This window comes from Halyomorpha halys, unplaced genomic scaffold (assembly GCF_000696795.3).
Source record: "Halyomorpha halys isolate HHAL.00 unplaced genomic scaffold, Hhal_1.1 Scaffold547.1, whole genome shotgun sequence".
Classification (NCBI taxonomy): Eukaryota; Metazoa; Arthropoda; class Insecta; order Hemiptera; family Pentatomidae; genus Halyomorpha; species Halyomorpha halys.
Genome location: NW_027111872.1, coordinates 434285 through 441144, shown reverse-complemented (window position 1 = coordinate 441144; position 6860 = coordinate 434285). Strand labels below are relative to the sequence as shown.

At 30.2% G+C, this 6860-nt stretch overlaps 1 protein-coding gene across 7 annotated transcripts in view; it reads left to right on the top strand.

Moving 5' to 3' along the window:
- mino (glycerol-3-phosphate acyltransferase mino) overlaps window positions 1-6860 on the top strand; it is a 138619-nt gene that overhangs the window by 100451 nt on the left and 31308 nt on the right. Inside the window, exon 1 of one of the 7 annotated variants that reach the window (XM_014426048.3) lies at window positions 1206-1237. The exons of the other annotated variants lie outside the window; for them this stretch is intronic. The gene's annotated coding sequence lies outside the window, so the exon portion shown is untranslated. Of the gene's footprint in view, window positions 1-1205; window positions 1238-6860 lie in introns of those variants that run through there. 7 annotated transcript variants of the gene reach the window in all.

Sequence of the window (6860 nt, the reverse complement as noted above, 5' to 3'; positions counted from 1 at the left end):
ATTATACACAATTATTATTATATATTAATTTCAAATGTAAACATGTTTATTTTAAAGAACAAATTTACAAAGTGAATTTAGAAGCACAATTTTGTTTTGAATTGCACATCAAACACTTTGCCTTGTTATTTCTTAGCATATAGTGTCCTTTAACTTGACAAACAATATAAAGTTCCCATCATTATATACTTTCCAATGAATAATAAGTATTTTAAACAGATTAGTGTTTTTTTAAGAAGCGACTTCTAAGTCTTGCATAATACAAGGCGTACATTTCTAATTTGAGGAGTATCCAAAATGTTGCAATACCACCACTATAATTAGAGCCAGTGGAATATATGCTGTCATTTTATTTTTTGAAGATAGTAGCCATGGTGGGACGCATAAAAAAGTATAATGTTGCCAATAAAATAATAATTATGACCTAGAACTTGGGAAACTCAACCTCAACCCGAAGACTGAAGCCCAGGGTGCTGCAGGGCACTGTTATAAATTTTATATTTATTAATTCTATTATTCACATCTCTTCTATTTTATTTATCATTTTTTTCTATCTTCGCGTTTTTTCAAATTAACTTGTTTTGTTTTTTACCTATTAGAGGGCAATTGTTTGCTTTCTTAGTTCTAGGAATGTCGTTATTTTTGTTAATAATTTTACTTTTCTCTTTTATTACGAAGTATTATTTTATCTCATTTTTTAAAATTATAATGTTGTATATAGTTAGGGGTCTCATTTGTACCAGTACAAGATCACAACCGCCATAATCAATTATTAAAAAAAAATGTAACGGTTACATCAACTATGTAAGGCCCATCTGGTATTAAATAAAAAAAAAAAAAATAACAATTATTATATATGAAGGTTATCATCACTCCAGATTCACTGTTATAGCTTGAAGAAAATTTTAAAGCAGAATGTCAAAATCACGTACTTGGATTAATTAAATAATAATTTATTTTATTATAATTAATTTTTATGAGGACAGAATGACTTACACCATTTTTTCTCTCAACTGCTGCTATTACAGAACATTATTCAAAATACCGTTTTAAATAGTCTATATACAGTTTCTGCGCATTAATTTCATTTTAATTTACGTGTTTTTGTTTTTTTTTATAATTGTTTATTTAATCATACATTGTTTACCCATTTAATTATATATTGATATGATTATTTTTGTTTCAGGTAGGACAATTATTCTTTAATGAATAGCGATGGAATATCTTAGCTATCCAGGTAAGATTTAACCAATTATCTCTAGTAGAAGGTGCCATTATTAAGTCATTTCATGATCTGTACACCAAAAGCTTTCATCGTATTATCTTCTTCTGCTTAATTTTTTATCAAGGATTTCAAAACGTAGACTTTTAAAAATTCAACAAGGCTAGAGATTTCCTATATTTTAAGAATGCTTTTTGATATATATAATAAAAATAATAATTAAGGCCTAATGAACCAGAAGTTTCGATGCCGATACCACCAAACCCAATTCTATTAAATGAGTTTTAACGCAATCCTCCCATCTATGTTTCAGTCTACCTCCCGAACCTTTACCCGTCGGTTCAGTGTTTATTAACATTTAAGGGATTCCCTCATTACTAAGCCCTACAAACTTAATGCTGCAATGCTATCACTTGAATTATATTTACCGAGTGTAGGTCCCTTAATTCAGTGTTGTGTAGACTACTAAATTCTCACGTTAATTCATCCTTTTAAGGTCCGAATATTTTACGTAATACTTTATTTTCGTAAACCTTAAGGCGCTGTTCATCCCTTAGTGTAAGAGGCCACGTCTCACATCCATACAGAACAGTGGGAAGGATAATAGTTTTGTAAATTCTAATTTTTAAGTTTTTGGATAGAAGGCACGAGCTAAGCAATTTAAAAATTGAAAAGTTACAAGAATTTCCCACCTTCAACTTCGCTTTTATTTCCTCATCAATTTCGTTTTTTCTAGTTACCGTAGAACCAACCTATCTATCTACCTCGCGTATCTATTGCTAACCTTATAGTTTGTTTTATCCGTATTTATTTCAAGACCTAGTTCCTTACTGGAGTTTATTAACGCGGGTAGACTTAGTTCTATGATATTATTATAAGAGTGAATAATTAGTCTACATCACATTTAAATTTTATTGTGCACACTAGATATTTAATCATAAGTTAAGGATACTGCGAATAAATTAATAAAAAAGATTTTCGGAATTTTGAAGCACACATACACCAAAGGGGTGGTGGGAAGAAGAATGAATGAAATAAATGTAAAGCATAATGAAATAATGATAAAGTATAGTAAAGAATAAAAAATTATCATTTTTTATCAGTACAATTTGATATTAACGAAAAATCAGTATCAAGATTTTAGTTAGATAGTTTAGATATCATTCTTGTTACTGATAAACACAAATAACAACAATAAAAATAAATAAATAAAATGCAAAACAGAAATAGACAGATTGAGTAATAACAAACCTAATTTAACTTCAGCCCTCCACGTACTTTCGCCACTTCACTGTTCTGTTCCACTAACATAGCTCGCACGAATTTGTCCTATTGGTTATTAAGGTTATGTAGAACACTTATGATAAAATTGTTAGTACTGTTTCTATTTATTAATCTTAATTTTTTTCTGTATATTTTAGTGGTTAATAATTGGTATTGGAATAAGATCGTATAATGTGGATTGTTGGAAGATAGTCCGGGTGACGGTCAATAAAGCTATCAAGGTATCAGGAGTATAGGACTCCAACGAGAGTCTTTGGCCAACGTAATAAAAAATATAAAAATAAAGGTATCAAAATGGTAGAAGAAAACTATTTATTGTTAACTAACGTTTCCCCCCATTTTCGAGCGTTTCGTCAAGACTAAATGAAAACAAGATACAAACATTTGTTGCGTAAACATACAACAAAAAAATTAGAATACATATACAAAGAGAGTAAAAAATTATGAAAAAATATATATTAAAAGAAAAAGTCAAATGAAGTTAAGAAAGTATAATTAGAAAAATAATTAATAATAGGTACAGTCATGTGTGATTAATTAGTTTCCTATTCATCTATATTTAAATTTTAATAACTTAATTTTTCTCTTTATTTAAAAAAAATTATAGTGTAATTTATTACTATCTTTTTATATGTATTCTAATTTTCTTGTCACAACTTAAAATATTTTTGCATGTTTTTATTTAGCCCTGCGAAGTGGGGGGAAACTTTAGTTATCATTAATTTTTTTTTCTATTCTGTACCTTCATTTAAAGCCACCCAGACTATATCCTACAAGTTAATTTTAGCAGACAATTTTTTTTTTTCAAAAAACTATTTGTTTTTCTTCTCTGTAGAGCAATGACTATAGGACCAATTAAGTCGCCAGATAGTTTATATAGTTTTTATTATTGACTGATCCTCTAAGGACTACAAAAAAAAAGAATAATAAAAAAAGGATCAAGCAGATGGCTTAGTGTTTGACATACTTTCTGAGTTGGTGTGGGACAGGTTATTTATTGATTTTATTAAAAGAAAAATAATGTTCTTCTATTTCGTTTATGATAAAATGTTGATTTTTTCTGATTGAAAATCAGAAGCCTTATGTTCTATGGGCACATGAAGAGGGTGAAGGAGGAAAGATTGAATAAAAAAATGTTAAAAAAGTTTTTAGCTATAAAAACACGGGAGGATTCACGAGGCAAATGAGAGAGGAACTAAAGAGACTTATATTTCAGATACCGACAGTCTAGATAGAGACACGTTCAGGAAAACTTGAAAAATCTCACCAATAATGGAAGAGGGAAAAAAAGCGGTACGAAAGGAAAGAAAGGCAGTCGAGGATCAAGAAACTGCGATGGGAAGAAAGAAAATCAAAACTCCCAAAGAAGCCTAACCATTGATATTCACGTGGTTATAAGTGGCCGATACGTGACAAAAAAATGTTGATTTGAACAATAGGTAAAATATTAATAAGAATGAAAAAAAAAATATCAAGAACATTACTACGACTGAGGTCACAGCAATGTCATCAACAACATGATTATGCTAACGATATGTACAAGCTTGTAGAAGGAGAATGACATAACACAACATGACCTCTACTTAAGACTAGGGAATCCTTCATCGCTAATCGCTAAACCGCCAGAGAAAAGGAATAATATTTACTAGCTGTAAACCAATATGGACAAGACAAACACTACACGGGCATCAATATTGCTAAATTGATTTTCAGATGCTGACTGGTGACAAGCAATTATGTCCTTTTCTCAGGTCAAGGTGAGGGTAGGGGGATTTAATTTTGTCCCACTTGATATCAGCTGGAGGGGGGGGGGAGGCCCTCTGGGTCTAAAGAAATGGAAAATGTTCAGTTCGAGTAAAATTTAAATCTAACTCAAACTCACACTAACTATGAAATAGTAACGAACCCAAAGGTGCAATGCCGATAACAACAATCTCTACCAACATACCTTCTAGTACAAGGACTGGGGTGAAAATGCATTGCACCCCAATTTTTGATTAATTTAATGAAACTGTGTAATTACTAGTCAAAATTGATGATGATTCTGCCAAGTACAGATTGGGAGAATAAAAATGGCGGCTATTTTAAAAAATATATTAATTATTCATTTAAAATTATCAACACTAGAAAACCTAAGAGAATATCTTATAAGGAAGAGTAAATTTTGCTACAATAGCCCTAATAGAGCTACTTACGTTAAATATTTCCCGAGATATTACTTTTTAAAAAGCAATTTATCATAAAAAATTCACGGAAAAATCAGTAGTTAGTGATTTTATTTTTAGAAATCTGTATCTCAAAAAACCATTCGACGTACAAATATCTATTAGCACTCAAATCAAAGATAATTAAATGCACCATAAAGTAGTTTATAACGTTTATCTTCTTAGGAGTAGTATTATTTATGATATTCTATTATGAACATGAATTTTGCACACTACTTCTACGAAGATAAACGTTATAGAACATGAAACTTTATAGAACATGAAACTAGCTATAATGAGGTGTAGATAGTTGACCGTAGATTAATTCTTGAAGAAGTTTGTCGGAGGGTGCGGTCAGCAAAGAACAACATAAATAAACAAAACCATATTTATTTATTTTATGCCGACGTTTCGACACCATATTTATTTATTCTATGTCGACGTTTCGACACCATATTTATTTATTTTATGCCGACGTTTCGACACCATATTTATTTATTTTATGCCGACGTTTCGACACCATATTTATTTATTTGATAATTATTTATTATGAAGACCTGAAACTCAGGTCGAAACGACGGCATAAAATAAATAAATATGGTTTTGTTTATTTATGTTGTTCTTTGCTGACCGCACCCTCCGACAAACTTCTTCAAGAAACTAGCTATAATTTGAGTGCTAATAAACATTTGTTTGTTGAATGGTTATTGAGAAATAGATTTCGCAAAATAAATGCATTAGCTATTGATTTCCAGTATATATTTCATGAATTGTTGGTTTTTAAAAAGCTATATATCCGGAACTATTATTGAACGTAAATAGGGCTCATTATAGGGCTCACTCTATTAGTGCTCATATTTTAGTAAATTTACTCTTATTTAAATAATATTCTCTTTTCTAGTGTTATTGGTAGGTTAGCATCGAATAAAAAAAATTTTTTTTAACGTTTTGAACAGCCGCCACTTTTATTCCTCCTACCTATAGGTGGCAAACTCACAAATTTAGACTAGTAATTATACATAGTTTTCATTAAAGTAATACAAAATTGGGATGAGGTAATTGCCTTTTTTCCTCCCTGACTCTTGTACTATTACGGTAGGTGAGATTATGTTTAATTACGAGGTTTTTTTAATATATATATTTTTAATTTTCTAACATACTCGGGTGGATTTAGCATAGGAAAATGCTTACAAAAGTGTGCATCACACAAAAAACGCTAGACATCCTGAAAGACAAATTTTTTTATTTTTCTGTTACTATAAAATACATATTTTAGAGTTTCTCGAGGTGGAAATAACGAATATCAACTTTGTTCCTGCTGCCAATACAACAATTTAACACATATTACAAAAGGGGTATTCATGATGTTTGGTTTAACATGGTAAAGCGTGTTGAATGGAGAAATATGTCTATCTCTTACCATGTTAAAAAGATCTAACATTTAGCATGGTTGAGAGTCTGTGGCTATGTCTGTTAAATGAAGAATAACGTTTGTTTGTTTTGTTGGGTTACTTGATCGCAGTTTGTTTTTGTGTTATTATTGTTTTGGATATTTTTATAACTAATAAAGCAATGGATGACAATAATAATAATGTAATGGAAGTTGTCAATGAGTTCATCTTGATTCTCTTCCTAACAAGTCAGAAGATCAACAAAGCACTCAGTAGCCAAACTTTCACTTTTCACTCAATTTAGGTATGATGTTATAAATAACTAATCAAAACTCAGAAGTAAACAATAACTAGAAGTTTTAGAAGGAAAGTTTATAAAACAAGTTTTTCAAAAAATCCGCCAGGAGCTCTTATGCATTTAATATTTAACATGACTTTAAATAGGGCTGCTCACAATCCTATACTTTTAACATTAACATGGTAAAGCATTTTACATTTAACACAACATCATGAATACCCCTAAAGTCGGGTGCTATGGAATGCTACAGCAAGAGATCTGGAGGGCGCACTCGCTTTGTGGATATCATTTCCTTATTCAACTAATTGCCAATTTCTTTCATAGTTGTTATTTATCAATTTTAAATGAATACTAACAGTGAGAGATGGTTGAATATTTCAAATAATCGAAATTAAAGGTATTTTATTGGAAGTCCATTGATTAACTGTATGCGGATATTAAAAGGAAAGTAGTCCCAAGTG